Here is a 14,378-nt window from a genome sequence, read left to right as displayed (position 1 = left end):
TGAGGGAAATATGTATTTGCAATCAAGTTCTATTTTGCTCTTGGTTTTGAGTTTACAATAAAATGCCAATGGAGAGATTTTTAAAAGTCACTGCTATTTGCAAGAAAAAGATTTTGTCATTATGATGACAACTGGAAGTTAGCATGACTTAAACAGATGGGCAGGTCTACCACCCCAGTCATTAATTTTGTTAAAAAGAAGTGATATACCGACTTTTTTGCCCAAGTGACCTCTGAACTTTTTATTCAGCATGAAAAGCGATTTGAGTACATTGAGAAATTTAATAAAACATTTTGCAGAGCTAATATTTAGCCCATTTTGGAGTGCTTCATAACAGGAATGGTGGAAAATATTATGATCTAATTTTAAGAACATTTTAATATTTATAAGTATCATAAAAGGTAAGACCTACTATGATATAACATGTGACAATTTCCTTAGTAACCAGCTTCAATATTTACATTATCTGTGAATTACAGTTAATGTAAATCACATGGGAAGAAATGGGCTGCAGCTGATATATGGTCTATTACACTGTAGCAGCTGAATAAACATTTTGATGGTTTTGGTAAGAAAGCAGTCTTGGAGAAAAGGTGTAGAAAATGTTTGTGGATTTTTAATTGGACCATTTTATTAATGGAATTAATCTTTATGAAGTTTTTAAATATTTGAATATTGACTACTAAGTCTGTGGCAGTAATTCTTCTTTGGCATGAAAATAATTTCTATCATTGAAAGGACTCTTGTTTTCTTGTAAAGTGAACCAAGTTATTGGCTGAGCTTTTTCAGCAAGTCTACTGCTGAGAAGCAGGGTAAGACTTCCTGGCACCAATTCTGCATTCCTGAGTTGGTATACCATTTCTTGCTTACAGTACTAAAAAACGTCTTAGAGGTCCCCAATGATAGTGTTATGGCTAATGAAAAATAGTATATTTCTCCTCAATCCTATGCTTCTGTAACAGTGAATCTTCATTACAAGGGCCAGCTTCATGCCCTATTTTTGCCCCATATTTTTGTCCAGTAAAATATTTTAGTACCCAAATGCCAAAGACTTAGATAAATGATGCTCAAAACCAGCATTATAATGTCAAAAACCTCTGCTTATCTGTTAAGTAATTTATGTGTCTGTTTTGAAGTTAAAAATAAATCAGAGTCTTCAGAGTTGTGATTTTGCATATACTTAAAGCTATCACTGAAAACCATCATGCAAGACCAAGTGATTGATGCTTAGCTGAGTCTGAACTCTGTCTCAGGTCTAAAAGGATAATGTAGCATAAAATCATAGAAGAGCTTGATTTTGGAGACCTGCCTAGAAAAGGAAAAGAGGTGCTAGCAAAATCAGACCTTTCACATCAGACATTGAGGTGTCCTTGCTGTGGTTAACCTTTATTTAGGAATATGCTTGTTGAGATGCTTACTCAGACACAGGAGATGTAGCTCTGGCCATCAGCAAAGAGATTGGTTTAAATCTCTTTGCAAGATTATGCCTTATACAACAAGATGGATAATAGCCTATTTGTATCTAGGTATTTCTTACCTTATGAAGAAGGTCTTTATACATCCTGGACTAAAAACGGAGTTTAAAAAAATCAAAAAATAGCAATCTGAGCAAAAAGAGCTCAGATTTAAAAATAATTCTGGGGTTCTGAAGAGTTTGATAACTGATTTTTTTTGGATAACACATGAACACAACAGAAGGGTTTAGTAAGAAATGAATTAGTATTATTTTAGAATGTTCCTAAGTAAGATCCAAAAAATAACTGCTAAAATTTTTCCAAACAGATGGAAAACATATGCAAGTAAGATAGCATATCTTGTTGAATTTAAGGAAAAAAGATCAAATGGCATTCTAAATTATATGATTTCAGGTTTTGATAAATGATACTATTCTGAGAATAAAATTATATGTACTGTTTGTTAAATGGTAAATTATAAAATCTTGATATTTTAAGATCCATGTGTATTGGTTTTGCATGGCCTGGTTTTTTAGTAGCAGGGAGGCCACAGAGGTGGCTCCTCTGGGAAGCTGCTGGAAGATTCCCCCATGTCCAGCAGTGCCAATGAGATGGCTCTGAAGATGGACATGCTGCTGGCCAAAACTGGGCCCATGAGAGAGGCTGGTAACAGCTCTGTGATGACATTTCTAAGAAAGAAATCACAACAAAGTCAGGTTTTTCTCCTAGTCAGAGAAGAAGAGGAGGTGAGAACATGTGAAGGAAAACAACATGGTCACAGCAAGGTCAGTGGAGAAGGAGAGGCAGGAGGTGCTCCAGGTGCCAGAGCCGAGACTCCTCTGCAGGCTGTGGTGCAGACCATGGTGAAGCGGCTGTGCCCCTGCAGCCTGTGGGGATCCACGGGGGATGCAGAGATCCACCCACAGCCCGTGGGGATCCATGGGCGATGCAGAGATCCACCCACAGCCTGTGGGGATCCACGGGGGATGCAGAGATCCACCACAGCCTGTGGGGATCCATGGGGGATGCAGAGATCCACCCACAGCCCATAGGGATCCACGGGGGATGCAGAGATCCACCACAGCCTGTGGGGATCCACGGGGGATGCAGAGATCCACCCACAGCCCATAGGGATCCACGGGGGATGCAGAGATCCACCCACAGCCCATGGGGATCCACGGGGGATGCAGAGATCCAGGGACCCAGTGGAGGGGGAGAGTCCTTGTTCCCGGGCTGGAGCAGCCTGTCCTTGGAGGACTGCACCCCATGAAGAGTGACCCACAGCACAGCAGTTTTGAGAGGAGTGTCTGCCTATGGGAGAGACTCACGCTTGCAGCAGCAGTGGTGTGAGTGGACCCATTCTGTAGAAGTTCCCAGATAACTGTCTCCCGTGGGAGGGACCCCATGGCCTCACAGGGAAGGACTCCTCTCTCAGAACAGCGGATAAAAATCTCAGTGATGAATTGACCAAACCCCCTCGCCCTGTCTCTCTGCACTGTCAGCGGGAAGGAGGGAGGGGCTGAGGGGAAAAGGTGTTTTAATATACAAGGAGTCCTAGTAAAATATCTGTATTGTATTTGAATATCTGTATATAGGCCTTGCCCTGATAAGCCCTGGTTGTTTCTGATGGGCTGCAGCTGTGATGTCCTTAATTGGGCTGCAGCTGTAGCTCGTGAAGATAACTGTGATAAAAGGGGCTGGGCTTGGCCTGTTAGGGACAGTCTGGAAAGAGCCCTGACTAAGAAGCAGCCACAAGCAGAAGTCTGTGCTGTGAAGAACTGCCCCCAAGAAAGTACCGAGAAGGTATGGGACTTTAGAAATATGATTGCGACAGTATGGGACTCTAGAAATATGAAATATGAGATAACAACATTTTAAGGGCTTATTTTACTTCTCATTATCCTCCTCTGATTCTGTTAGTCATAAGCTTCACTTTACAACCTTAAATTGAGCCTGTTTTGCCCTTGAAGTGTTTCTCACGGTCCTTAACTCAGGAACCTTTTGTCAATATTTTTTTCCTTTTCTTTCTGCTGCCCAGCTGTGGCCAGGAATGGTGGGTGAGCAGCTCTTGTGGGTGCCTAGTGATGGGCCAGTGTCAAACCATGACAGGCTGCCATCAGTCACTTGTACTTTTCATTAGTTTACTGCTGCCTATGGTTATGCCTGATTTCTGGTGGGTCCAAAGAAACTTTGAGTTCACAAAGAGGAAAGAGCTTGTTAAAACCTCAAACTGCAGCATCCTTCTTTCTACTTTTCTTCCTTGCAAAACAGACTAAAGTGGCCCAAAGCTGAGGCTAATACTGATTTCCCAAAAGCATTCATGATATTTTGGAGAGCACATGAAATAAGTTTTGGGTTTAAAAAAAATGGTGTTTATAGAACTTATCCCAAAAATATTAAATGTCCTACCATCCTGAAGTGAGTAAGTGACAGCCTGAAGGGTGTCATTCACCATTCAGGAAAGCAAACAAATATACAGCCAGCCATCTCTTGGAATCTGAGCACACAGTAATTATTTTTAGGATTGATCTGATGAAATTTTAGATTTTTCATTTTATAAAGTGACAAGATATGCTAATTCAAAAATAATACATCTCAAAAGTAAGGCTTACTTTCATGTCTGTATTTAATTTTTTTTTTTTCTTAGAGACATTGATGTGAGCTGTACACCTGATTGACTTTGAAGTTCTGATGCACTAAAATATATTTACCTTACAGATGACTTTTGAACTTTTTAAAGAGAAAACAAAGGCAGTTGTGGCGCATAAAAAATTGGTGACAATCTATATTTCTATACCATGGATGCACTTTTTAATTGAAGCTGGATTTTTTCTCTGTGTTTTCAACAAGTAGCAATTTGAATTTTTTCACTTTTTTCACTTACTACTTCTCTCAAAGGGAAGACATGAAGTCCATTTTTTGAGTGTTTTTAATTTCTTGACCCTAGGAGAAAATCTAGTAATGTCAGAATTTTGCATATTAAATATATCTGTATCTCCACATGAATACTGTTTTGTAGGTTGTCATAGGGCTAAAAGCTTTCAGGGACATAAAGTTTTTGTTACTAAAAGGTAATGCAAGTATGACCATTGCTTTAGGAGCAGAAATGCTAATATGATGTAAAACTAGGAAATCTAGGGTAATTTCAGTCTTCTGGTAATAGATCTGCAACCTCTACTCTTCACTTAGCCTTTTTGCTTCTCGGCCTGCAACAAGGAGCTCTGAAAACTTTAAGTTCTCCAAACTGATCCAGTTTAGGGATTTTAGATTATCAGTTTTTATTCTTGGAGCCTTGTGTACTAAGGAGAACTGCACTCCTTGGCTCTGACTTGTGTGACAACTTTGCAAGTCAAAATCTTCTGATGATTAGAAATTTTTATTCCATTGGAATTTCAAAAATAGTACATATCTTATTTTTCTTATTTTTTTGCAGCTTCTCTTCTGAGGAAGTTATTTTTTAATGTGTTCTACAAAAAACAAGTCTTTATAAAACAAGCAGAAATATGTTCAACCAGTGACATACTCACTTAGCATTTCAAAACCTGGTGATAGTTGAGGAACCAAGGTACGCCCTGATTTATAGGAACAGAAACAAAGAAATTGTGTTTAGTGTAGTAAAACAATTGCAACAACCTCAAATTAAAGTATAATAACCAGAATATAAAATTTTTACTTTATAATTTCTGTCATAGTTTGTCATAGCTTTATCTAAATGCTACTTATTTGATTACTTGTGCTGTCAGCAATCACATTAATGAATATCTTCTACTAGAACTGGTGCAAGTTAGAAGAAATGGTTAACATATATTGAGAAAAGGGCCTAGGACACAAAGATGTCACAGACAGATTTGCTGAAGTTACTGATGAAACCTGTTCCTGCAGCCATTTCCGATCAGATTTATTTTTCAGAGTTCTTTGGTCTGTGGAAAATGCAGAATCTCTTAATCCAGCATTAACTACGAGAGAAGTCACTTGATTCATCGCAGCATCTTGCACTGAACATGAGGATTGATATAGTCAGGGACTGCTTCAGCTACCCAGCTTATATTCCTGAATCCCAGCTCAATGCAGGTATTTCTCTTCTGTGGATAGGTGCAATTCTGGGGACTTGTTCAACAGAGAGAGATTAACTCTTATAGCTATTCTGAAATAATTATATTCTATGGCAGTTTTCTCAATAATTTCCTCTAAATAACTGCTCTTTTCTGTGTTGTCAATACACACTAATGAGGGTGACCTGTAACTGCAATTGAATCTCTCCTTTGGCCACTGAATTGCTGCACCACAAGAGAGAAAAATGCCACTGCTACACTGGAAAAGAAAGTTATTCTAAAATAACTATGACCGAACATTTTGCACAGGTATTCAACCATTCAGGAACAATTATCTGAGGAAGACCAAAGTTTTAAAACAATTAAGACATACCAACCTTAATTTCTTACAGAACACACACCAAGTGTGACAATTGTGAATAATGTTCTCTTATCACATGCAAATCATAGAAATAAGGGAACAAATGACTATTGAGATAATTTGTTTTCCACTACACTGATTAAGCATTTTGACTTCTATCTCATGCCACCTTAAAACAGCAGGTTTCTGAAAGCTTCTTAAACATTTTTCTAATCTTAACCAAGCTCTTAGTAGACAAATGAGTTCAAAATTGCCATAGATGTGTATGACATGCTTCAACTTAACAAAAACCACATTAATATGTGGGTGAAGTTTCTGTGGGGTGCAGCCCAGATAATGATATGAGAACACTGTAAGTAATGAATAGTCCCTAAAGCAGTTAACTTCCCATAAGAAAACAAATATTTTAGAGTAAGGGAATATATGTATAAAATTAATCATTACATATGTTTTACATGACTGAACAATATATTAAAGAGCACATATTTATATCTATCTATATATTTATGTATAATCAAGACCAGAAACTATTCAATGAAGCAAATGAAAATTATTGTAAAGAATCAAAAACCGTAGAAGTTATAGTACAATGTCATTCTTAGAATAGAAAAATGAATGGGATAGGTTTTTAAAGTCATTTCAACAATCCTATAATTCTATTGAAATAAGCAAATTAATAGAATTAACAAGCAAATTAATAGAATCTTAACTACTGGATGTTCACTGTATGTTAGTAACCGGCCGGAATCAAGTAAAAAGAACTGTAATGTATAAGTAAAATAAAAGCTTCAGCAATGAAAACAGGGAAACCAATTGTAGCATGTGTCATGTTACTGACTATGTAATTTTTTTATGTCTGCAAGAGGAATTATTTCTCCTAGTTCATAAAAATGATATGTGGTGGGCGTAGAGAGAGATTGATCATAACGTTCCAGAAACTCCTTTTACGAAGAGTTAATTCAATGCCATTCCAGTATTTTCAGGAGTCAGATATTGAATGCAGTAGGGCTAATATCTCCATGATACAGATTAAAATTGAACCAAGTAAAAATTAAATGCCTTGCTCTTAACCCCTGACATTATTTGTTACTGTGAGTACAGCTGTTTCCTTGGGATCAAAGCCAGTACAGTATGAAGTAATACCCATTTCTTTACCCATTTGTCTCTGCTGTGGATGATCGATTTCCTAATGGCTCTTCAGAGCACAGACCAGACTGTAAGCCAGCCTAACCATGCAGAGCTTTCACCGCGGTTCACAGACATTCTATGAAATTCAGGAGGTTTTTGGTTGGATGCTGTTCTGTACAGAAGAGGTGTTAAATCGGCAGAGCCAAGTTTTGTCTATCTTTAGCATAACAATTAGTTTTTGGATAAGCTTGGGAGTTATAAACATTTCCAGGAACTCCTTAAAGGTCATCTTTACCCAGCTAGATTATGAAGCTCACCAGGTATCCAAAAAACTTGTTATTGATGAATAGTTAATATAACACAATAAGTTACTTATACATCCCCAACTTCCAACTGGTGAGAGAGCAAATATATGTGACTTGCACAATTTGTGATGCCATTAGGTCATATTATATAATGAATTCCAGTAAGAGTCTCAGAATATTCATCAAAAGAAGGCATAACAAATGCACTTTTTATGCCTCATTCATTATAATATAATTCTCTAGCACCTACCATATAAGAGTAGCTAATAAAGGAGTGTGGATGTTTCCTCTTTGTTTCACCAGTCTATTTGGGAATCACAGGTAAAATCTGGGTTTTAATTCACACTCATTACATAAGAAAGAAGACTTTGACCTTGCAATGAATCCATTCTTGCCATTAGAAGATTTGCTTCACATTTCACTTGCTCATTGTCTATCTGCAGTTTGTTCTATCTACTTTTTCTTTTGCTTCTGTTCCAGAAACCAGGATTTGCTTAGGTGCTATGCAGCTCAAACAGAGGAGTATGAAATGACCAAAGGGTTATTCACATAATTTTTTTTCTCATGCACACTGCACTCTTGCACAAAGATTATATGTAGAACAAGAAACTTTACCACTCTGCTATTATTTGGCAATATTTTCCTTAACAAATGGGAATATTTTCCCATTTTTGGAAAATATTTTGGCATATGTTTTCCTTAGCAAAGTCTCCTTTGAAATATTTGAGAGGTACCGCGAAGAGAATTTTGGATGGCTTTTTTGTTTCAATAATAATAAATATTATACAAAAAGCTGGTGTACCCTGTGGCCATGAAGGCCCATGGTGTCCTGGGGAGTGTCAGGGAGAACTTTGCCAGCAGTTCAAGGCAGGTTGTCCTGCCCCTCTGCTCAGCCCTAGAGAGGCACATCTGGAGTGCTGGGTCCAGGTCTGGTCCTCAGTACGAAAGACCTGCAGGTAATGGAGAGGGTCCAGAGGAGGGTCACAAAGATGCTGAAGGGACTGGGTAAGAGAAATCCATGATTTCTCCTACAAGGACAGTCTGAGGGAGCTGGGCCTGTTCATCTTCAAGGAGAGACAGCTGAAAGGGATCTTTATCACTGTACAGAGGCATCTGAAGGGAGGGTGTCAGAGGATGGATCCGGGCTCTTCATGGTGGTGCCAAGCAATAGCACAGGAGGCAATGGGCAGAAATTGATGCACAGGAAGTTCCACCTGAATATGAGGAAGAACTATGTGCAGGTGACCATGAACTAGAACAGATTGTCCAAAGAGCTTGCATGGTCTCCCTCACTGGAGATGTTCAAGAGCCATCTGGATGCAATTCTGTGCCAGGTGCTCTGGCATGACCCTACTTGTGCAGGGATGTTAAACCACATGACCCACTGTGGTCCCTCCCAGCCTTACTCATTCTGTAATATATATTTACATTCATAAATAAATTATCATTTGTTTGGAGGTTTTTTGCAACATCTTAACTCACTGAGCTGGAAGCAGGTTGATCAACAGACTTTTAATTATCTTCTTTCAAACTTGTTTACTTTCTAACATATCAGGGAGATTGTTTTGTTTGGTGTTTGTTTTTTTTCCTTATAGTATTTTTTCCTCACCAAAATAAGGTTAATACAAGTCCTTTCTCTGTTTGCATAAATAAACATTTCCAGGTTAGGTCTACAATGTATAAATTTTATGATGGAATACATATTTTAATTATTCTTGTATGTACCCTTTAGGGGTCAGATCTAGGGAGAGAACCCAATAGGATTGCATGCTGACAAAAAAATCTGTAATTACTATTCAACATATCATTTATGGGTCAGTGATAAAGAAAGATGCCTAGGGAATATATTCTGCATATCCTTGTGTTTATTGGTTGAAATGTTTTGCTAGTTTTAAACTAAACCTTTTCAATTAATCTTTTTAAATAATGTAGTTGAGATATTTATACCTGGGAAAATTGAGCATTCTGCACATCTTAAGGCCACGTATCTATGACCATTTGTGAAAAAAATTAAATGAACTTGTCTAAACATATTGTTTATGTTAATAGGCTTCTAAGTCTTCATTGAATCCATGATATCTACTATAGAGAGACTAGGCAATTTGCATTCTCTGCAGCAGATATTTGATGCTGCAGCTTCTTTCCTCCATCAGATTACTACTGCTGTACTTGATACATCTCTTTGTTGTGTTGCCTAGCCCAACATTGAGCCGGTAAATATATCATGATTATAAGTTTAAAATGTATTCAATGGATTACCATATGAATATGTTTCTGATGTAGTGAAGAATGAATATTATTAGACTACACTGCTGTGCAGTGAAGAGAGATGATGGAATTTTACCTTGCACAAAAAAAAAATTTAAAAAGATTATGAACTATAAAGGGAAACAATAAAGAAATGAATAATCAATTTTTGCATTTCAATTAAGAATTTACTTACAGCATGAAGGATTCCCACTAACTCTCATTTTATCTGTACAATCTCAGAGAGATTTGCATGGCTTCAGACTATACAGCATTGACAGCAGGTTCCTGTGGCCTAATCCAGCATGGATCTCATCACTCTGCAATTCCCTTACAGAAAGTTGTAGCAAGGTGGGGGTCACTGTCGCCTCCCAAGTAACAAGAAAAGACAAGAGGAAATGGCCTCAGGTTACACCATCACAGGTTTAGGTGGGATAATAGGAAAAATATCCTTATTGAATGAGTTGTTAAACACGGGAACAGGCTGCTTGGGGAAGTGGTTGAGTCACCATTTCTGGAGGTATTTGGAAGAGGTGTAGATGTGGCACTTACAGTGTAGTGGTGGACTTGGGGGTGCTGGGTTAACAGCTGGACTCAATGAATTTAGAGGTCTTTCCCAGCCTAAATTTTTTCTATAATTCTATGATGAGGAAGGGACATTGTAGAAAAAAGTAATGCAGGTAACTAATTTCTTCAGACAGAATTCTTAGTATGCAGCTTTGTGTTTATTATATAGACTACAGTCGCATAGCAGGTAAATGAAGCATGAAGTGTGATGCATTTAACTCAGTGTATGTAATACAAAAACCAATTGCACCAAGTTTTAGAAACTGAGATTAGCCTGAAAGAAAATTTTGTAATAGACCTGTTGTTAGCAAAAATTATTGATTCAGAATGGATCCTGTGGCTTTTGTTTTTTCTTCCTGTTAGAGATTTCTTATGAGTCCAATAGAATACAAATAATTGAACTGAATCATAATACAAATATTTTCCTACTTCTATGTGGGCTGATGAGTTCCCTATCGATTGCTAGTCCTGGGTAAAATAAATAAACAAGCAAACAAAGATGACACTATGGACAGAGACAAATGTTATTTAAGTATTTTTAGATGGGGTAAAAAGTTCCCTGTGAACAGTTGTTAGACAAAATAAACACAGCTGCAAAGCAAAAATTATCCTTTCTTAAAAAGAAATGAATACACTTGAAGGTGATTATTTTAAATGTTGCATCATATGGTTGTCACTTGATTATTGAAAACTAATAAAACTAAATAATAATTTATGCATATTTATATATATCAGGTGTGGAAATAAAGACCTGTGTTTTTGAGAGTGTTTAGAAGACTGAAAAATCAAGACAGTTTTAAATTTTAAAATTAAATTTTGCTAATTTAGTTCAACAATGTCACAAATTACACTGATGGTTAATTATTTCCTGTTAGAAATCATCACTATTACACCTAAAAAACTGGAAGACTATTTTCTTTCTTCCAGTGCCTGTATCTGATGAATGAATGTGAATGGGCTGAAGATTTATCTAAATGGAATTTGACTATATATTGCCAGTCTCTTTGACAGCAGCTTTGGTGAAAATATTTCTTTTTAATAATGCTGGCATTAGGAGATTATTTCAAGTGAATTACTGTTCTGTGTGCTGACAGTTAATGACAATGTCTTTTCTTTCTCTAAAAAATGCAATTATTTTAAATTCTTACATTGAATTTCAGTCTTCTTGCTTTGACCCATATCTTTCTTACTTAGCATTAGATGTTTTAAAGATTGGAAGCAACACTTGTATTTTGTCTAGTTAATTCCACCTCTACCATATTTATCTATGACCAAATATGTTAGCTTTATCAGCAATTTTATTAGTAGTTATTCAGATGACAGTTGTTGAACACTGTGTAGCTTTGTAAGCCCTACGATGCAAGAAGTGGATCTTTAATTAGTATGTAGAAATTTAAGTGAGCTTGATGTTCTCCAAATGTCGGTTTCCGGCTGTTCCTACTTTGTGATCAGGATGAAGGTATTTAGAAGAAATAGGTGTCACCCTAGACCATGTTAAAAAAAAAAAAACAAACAAAAACAAGCAATCATTCTTTGACTTCAGACAAAGTCAAAACAGCTTAAAAACAATTCTAGGTGACTTTGTTTGAATTACCATGGGGCTTTTTTAAGGTCAAGTAGGGTTATGCAAATGATTCTTTTGAGATTAAATGATACATAAAAGACTAGAGTTCACTATCAAGAGAAAAATGGTCAATCAGCTAATTCAGAAGGTTTGTTGTACTAATGGCCTATGATTTTTTGAACTATGATTTTTTTTTTATTTTTGTGAAAGAAAAAAGTCTCAGAGGAATGGAATAATTTTCAAATTTTTGCTGTAGCTCCCACTGTTTCATTTGTGTAGAAGAATTAGGTTTTATTAGAATAACTTAACAGCCATAATTTTATTGCAGATGTCTGAATTTTACACCTGTAAATAAAGTACCAACATAAACTCTTGCTGATTATGTATTGATGATGATCAGCATTTTTTACTGCATTAAGATAGCTTGAACATTTGAACTTTTACTATTCTTCTTTATTTTTTTTTTTACTATTTATGGTTCCACTATGGCACAGCTATTGCTATCTGAGTATACTACATCTAAATTATTGATATTTAGTTTTACCTAGCATAGCAATTAATATTTTGATATTGAAATATACTAATATGCAAAAAAGTTGAATGAATAGTTATCTGATATAAGTTATCTGTATAATAGTTATCTGATATATTTCAGAATGGGAAAGTTAGTTAAAATATTTTAAAATTAATTTCCATTTATGTAACATCTGTGCTGAAAAAAACCATGATTCCTTAACTTCCACAGCTAATCTTAAATCCAGAGAACATGCCCAACTGTCAAAGTCAGATAGAAAATGCAATGCTTGGGTAAAACATTTCCAATTAGCAATGCATTGGTATCTAATTGGATAGCAATCTAACTCATTAGCTGAAAATCTTGGCAGAAATCGTCTTGGATGCACATTAATATTGCATGAGGATTGAGATCTTGAGTTCAATATTGGCATTGAATTACTCTGCGCTTTTCCTTCCATCACTTTGTTCTTTCACTTGCATGAAGTGACCTGATATCAATCTACACCTGTCCATACCCATCCATACGCTTTAAACTTTGATTGCATTGTTGCTTTCTAAGTTATTAGAAGGGAACTTTTAAGTAATAAGTTAAATAATAAGGGAAGACATAAATGTTGTTTGTTAAAGTATGGATCACAGTGGTGGAAAATCCCTGTAGCTTTCTTGGTTTTTAATGAATCTGGAAATGGTTGGTTGACACATCTTGTTCATCATGTATTGCCATTGTCATGTACCCCAAATTATCCCTCAGCCTTTTTTCTGGAGTAATTTCTGGTCGTCAGCAGTAAACCTAAAAGATTTAAAGTCCATGTTTTCCTAAGGTCCAGAAACATGAGAGCAAAATCCCAAAATGTATTTAAAATAGCAAGAAAAAAGAAAAAGAAAGAAAAAGAAATTTTACTTTATTCTTTTCTTTAGTTTCTGTAGTGGACATCAGTGTTGGTGACTGATACAGACAATTTTTTTTTTTTTTTGAGAACATTTTAATGAAACTAATCAAAGGAGAATCCTGATTGTTGAATTTGAGCATTGTTACTTATCTTCTGCTGAGAGAAATTATTCAGCAGATGCAAGACATAAAATGTCATCATTTAATAACATGAAGTTCTCCTGCTTCAAAGCTTTCCTTCTGTACTGTTTCCTCCTCTGACAAAAGGATCCCTCAAGCAATGTTTGAAGTATAAACTCACATTTTCTTTGGGTTGAGTTTTAGAATGCCTTCTGGTTGAAAAACAAATTTAAATCAGCATGTAAAAAGAAAATTAAAAAGGAGTGTTTAAAATTTTGTATTTGTCTACAGGGCAATTCAGCCAGCAGTACTGGAAGCATGTAAGTATGAAGAATGCTTAGAAGCTTATGGGATAAAGAAGATTTCAGTTGCAAGATAAATTATTTATCAGAATATTGGCAAGTTAAAGATGTTCTTCCCCAAGTTATATATATAATTTAGAAAACATCAAAAAATATCTGATCTGCAGGCCTATGTTCATCATCCAAAAGTAACTCATCTGGATTTTTTGGCAGGTTTCTTATCTCCGTAAATAAACCAAACTCAGTATGCAGACCACTCTTCATCCTCATCTGTCTTTGGAACGCTCATGGGGTTTTATCTCAGCACAAATTAAGCCTCAGGGAAGCTATGACACACAAATCTGTGAGCAGTATCACCATGTTTAAGGTTTGAGAGTAATTTTCTCACCTCAGAGTTAATAACTAGTAAAAGTAGTTAACATGACCCTTGAATTTTATTTTTAAATTAAAAATTACAAAACCACATAAGATTATGCATTTCTAAAAATCTATATTTAGAGATATGCAAAAAATAAACCCTTTTGTGACATTATGTAGCTTTGATGGATGTTTGAAAAAAGGATGCAAACTGGATTTCTGGATCATTCACATCACAAATTTGCAGAGCCAGAGGTCTCCATTGGCCTGTCAAATTTACTTGTATCTTACAATCTTAGTTACAGAAAAACAGCTTTAGTTTGCTAACAATATAATTTTTACAAGAACATCTGACAGTTTCAAATACCTGTGTGTGAATGATACATTATTAGGTACTGAGAAACTTAAAAACACACTACAACATATAATGATTTTAAATAGAGTAATTTTTAAGATATAAACCTAGTATATCTTAGTGGGACACTTCACATGAAACTGCTTGAGAATAACACAGGT

At 36.0% G+C, this 14,378-nt stretch overlaps 1 long non-coding RNA gene across 1 annotated transcript; it reads left to right on the top strand.

Annotated features, from left to right (window-relative positions):
* Nucleotides 1-3,187: 3,187 nt before the first annotated feature.
* Nucleotides 3,188-13,962, top strand: LOC131566824 (uncharacterized). The gene is made up of 5 exons (XR_009275597.1): nucleotides 3,188-3,257; nucleotides 4,888-5,019; nucleotides 5,364-5,525; nucleotides 13,495-13,523; nucleotides 13,719-13,962. It is a non-coding gene; the product is annotated as an uncharacterized LOC131566824 (long non-coding RNA).
* The last annotated feature ends 416 nt before the right edge of the window (nucleotides 13,963-14,378 follow it).

This window comes from Ammospiza caudacuta, chromosome 1 (genome assembly GCF_027887145.1).
Source record: "Ammospiza caudacuta isolate bAmmCau1 chromosome 1, bAmmCau1.pri, whole genome shotgun sequence".
Taxonomy (NCBI): Eukaryota; Metazoa; Chordata; class Aves; order Passeriformes; family Passerellidae; genus Ammospiza; species Ammospiza caudacuta.
Note: the sequence above shows the minus strand (reverse complement) of the source record. Positions and strands in the feature narration are given on the sequence as shown.